Consider the following 4,034-nt stretch of genomic DNA (forward strand, 5'->3'; position numbering starts at 1 on the left):
AGAGAGAGAGAGAGAGCATGACCCTAATTTCTTCAATTTCATTAGTACTCAGGGTTTTCTACAGTGATGTCTCCACAGATGTTGTTGACTTATGTTTTGAGTTATTCAAAACTAAGTTGACATTTTATCATTCCTGTATGTCTGGTGTAAAAGAGATTAAAATTGCATTGTTGAGAATGTGTACTTCCAAGAAATGGATTGGCACAGTGCCAGTAGCACTAAAGCAGAACAATGATTTTGAGGTTGTTTCAGAACTAGGAAGTGTTTGTTCATAAGGTAGCCATGAGTTGGAACCAACTCAATGGCACTTAACTACAACAACAACAAAAAGCAAAAAAAATAAATAAATAAAAATCTTGTTCAAACCTCATAGTAATACTTGTTGTTGTTGTTGTTAAGCACCATCGAGTCAGTTCCAACCCATAGCAACCCTGTGTAGGGTTTCTGAGGAGCAGCTGGTGAGCTTGAACTGCCAACCTTGCAATTCAAACGGCTTTGTAGTAATACTTAGGGAGTGCCCAAACAAGGATATTTATAAATAATTTATAACTCTAGTTAAAACCTTGGGTTATTTCTAATAACTAATATTTATAAGATATTCCTTTACAAACATAAAGGAGAAAACACCATACAACAAAATGAATATTCTAAACAAAATCTGGTATGGATGTTTCTCCTTTGGATTGTCACGTGTTTTTGAGATTCTTGAGACTGTGTTACAAAGGCATCTTTCTAAATTCTTGTGGAACTGTCAAAAATATTCTCAAATAATTCAGAAAGGCAGCTAAAAAGGGAGGGAGTAATTTCTTCCATGGAGGTGTATGTGGAAAAATAAATGAAACACTTAATAGTGATACTATGGAGCATATCTGGAAGCCTGTGTCTGAGAGGAGAAAAAACTTCTCCGATGGGGGGGAAAGTCAGTGTGAATGTGCTGACAGAGATGTTTACAAATGTGCGTGAATAGCATTGATTGTGGAACAAGTATTCAGTTTTCAAGTATGGTGTTTCAGAGGTGTCAGATTATTTCTCCTCAGTTGGAAGAATCAGTTCTTCAGTGCCAGAAGCCTGTAGACATTGGCACATGTCTTTTTCATCATCGGCATATGTGACCTGCAATATGGAGAGATTTTAAAGTGATTTCTATAAAAAGAAAATATTTAGTTCCTGATATTAAGAAAGAGTGTATCTTCTGGTTATTATCCAGCCTTTAAATACTCAGTGCCAAAGGGGCTTGAGCCTCTGGGAACTGAAAAAAAAGTTATCAGGTCTTTCAGATGCAGGGGCTTTATGTGAACTGTGGCTAGTAAGATGGCATCACCATCGTCTAGAAGTTATTTTAAAAGCTTTCTTAAACTTGGCTTCAATGAGTCTTGGTTCTTCTCTCAGTTCATTTCTTCATCCTTCTGCTCACAGAGGTTACATCTGGTCATCTAAATTTTATCCTTTAAAAGTATCTTTGCAGTTAATATTCCTGAGATTCTGGAGTCCATAATCAAATCAAATGCAAATAGTGATAACCTGTGTCTTCTCTTAAACCTTTTTCTTTTCTGCCCTATTTCATTTTCAAATATAGATGGTGGTGGTGGTTATGTGCTGTGGAGTCGGTTCTGACTCATAGAGACCCTGTACAGGGTTTCTGAGGCTGTAAATCTTTACGGGAACAGAAAGCCTAATCTTTCTCCTGTGGGACAGCTGGTAGTTTTGAACTGCTGACTTTGCGGTTTACAGCTCGATTCGTAACCACTACGCTACCAGAGCTCCTTCAAATAAAGATAAGCATTAAATAATATAGTTAAAAAATGTCAAGTTTGAAAATGTGACATCCTACATTGCCTGCTGTGCCCCAGCAATTGACCTGGGATAATATAGGTCTGCAATTTGTCACAAGGATCCCTTGGAGTAAGTAAAGCTTTGGTCACAAGTAAGGCCTTGGTCAGCTCCTAGTCTGTTGTTGTTACATGAGACCCATAGCGACCCTGTATAGGGTTTCTGAGAAGCAGCTGGTGAGCTTGAACTAACAATCTTGCAGTTCAAAGTGACTTTGCAGTCCAGCGTATGCAGCACCACACTAGGACTCCAAAGATAGCCTAGAGGGAAGGAAAAGTTTGAAGAGATCATCATACGGATTCACCTTCTGTTATCTGAAACCCCTCTGATAATAGTTAGGGAATTCCCAAGCGACCTTATTTATGCACAACAGAATGAAACACTGCCCTTTCCTGCACCAATCTCATAATTGTTACTATGCTTGAGCTTGTTACTGATGCCACTGTGCCAACCCACCTCATTGGGGTCTTCCTCATTTTTTGCAGACCCTCCACTTAACTAAAGATATAGTCTTTCTTCAGGAACTAGTCCTTTCTGTTATGCCTGAAGTATGACAGACAAAGTCTGGCTATCCTGACTTCTAAGAAGCATTCTGGTTATACTTCTTCCAACACAGATTTATTTATTCTTCCTGGAGTTCGTGATAATTTCAATATTTTCCTCCAACACCATAACTCCAATGTATCAGTCCTTCCACGGTCTTCCTTATTCATTGTCCAACTTTCACATTCATATGAGGCTATTGAAAATATCATGGCTTGGGTCACTCACATCCCAGTCCTGCTCTTGAACACTTTAAAGAGGTCTTGTGCAGCAGATTTGCCCAATGCAATATGTCATGTGATTTCTTGACTGTTGCTTCTGTGAATGTTGATGGTTGATCTGAGCAAAATGTTTTTGAGAACTTCAATCTTTGCTCCATTTATCTTGTTATTTATTGGTCCAGTGGTGAGGATTTTTGTTTTCTTTACATTGAATTGCAACCCATACCAAAGGCTGTGGTCTTTGATCATCATCATTAAGTCCTCTTCTCTTGCAAGCATGGTTGTATCATCTGCAATTGTGGGTTGTTAATGAGTCCTCCTCCAATTCTGATACTACGCTCTTCTTCATATAACCCAGCTTCTGAGATTATTTCCTCATCATATAGATTGAATAACTATGGTGAAAGAATACAACCCTGGTGCACACTTTTCCTGATCTTAAGCCAGTGTCCTCTTGTTCTGCTTGAGTGACTGATTCTTAGTCTACGAACAAGTTCCTCATGAGCACAATTAAGTGTTCCAGAATACTCATTCTCTACAATGTTGTCCACAGTTTGTCATGAACCACAAAATCAAAAGCATTTGCATAGTCAATAAATAGATAAACATCTTTCTAGTATTCTCGGATTTCAGCCAAGATTCATCTGATGTCAGCAATGATATTCCTTGTTCCAAGACACCATTGGAATCTATCCTAAACCTCTGGAAGCTCCTTGTCAATGTACTGCTGCAGCCATTTCAATTATCTTTAGTAAATTTTTTGGTGTGTGATATTAATGATATTGTCCAATGACTTCCACATTTTGTTGGATCACCTCTATTTGGAATGGACACAAATATGGATCTCTATCAGTCACTCATCGCTACCCAGCCACTAACTTGAAGGAGCAGATAAGAGAGAGTGGCCAGGTAGCTGTCTTCCAAATTACTTGCCATAGATGAGTGAGTGCTTCCAGTGCTGCTTTAGTTTATTGAAAGATTTCAATTTGTATTCCATCAATTCCCAGAGCCTTGTTCTGTGTCAATGCCTTCAGTGCATCTAGGACTTCTTCCTTCAGTATCGTTGGCTCTTCATCATAAACTACCTTTTGAAATGGCTGAACATTGACCATTTTGTTTTTGGTACAGTGACTCCATGTGTTCCTTCCATCTTATTTTGATGCTTTCTGCATCATTCAATATTTTGCCTACAGAATCCTTCAATACTGAAAATAGAGGATTGAATTTTTTCATTTCTTTCAGCTTGATAAATGCTAAGTGTGTTCTTCCAATTTGGTGTTGTAACTCCAGGTCTTTGAACATTATATTATAATATTTGACTTTGTCTTCTTGAGCTGCCCTTTGAAATTTTCTTTTCAGGTCTTTTATCTTCTCATTGCTCCCATTTGCTCTAGCGTGCTTACACTGGAGAGCAAGTTTCAGAGTCTCTTCTTACATCCA

Source organism: Chrysochloris asiatica, unplaced genomic scaffold (genome assembly GCF_000296735.1).
Source record: "Chrysochloris asiatica unplaced genomic scaffold, ChrAsi1.0 scaffold00098, whole genome shotgun sequence".
NCBI lineage: Eukaryota > Metazoa > Chordata > Mammalia > Afrosoricida > Chrysochloridae > Chrysochloris > Chrysochloris asiatica.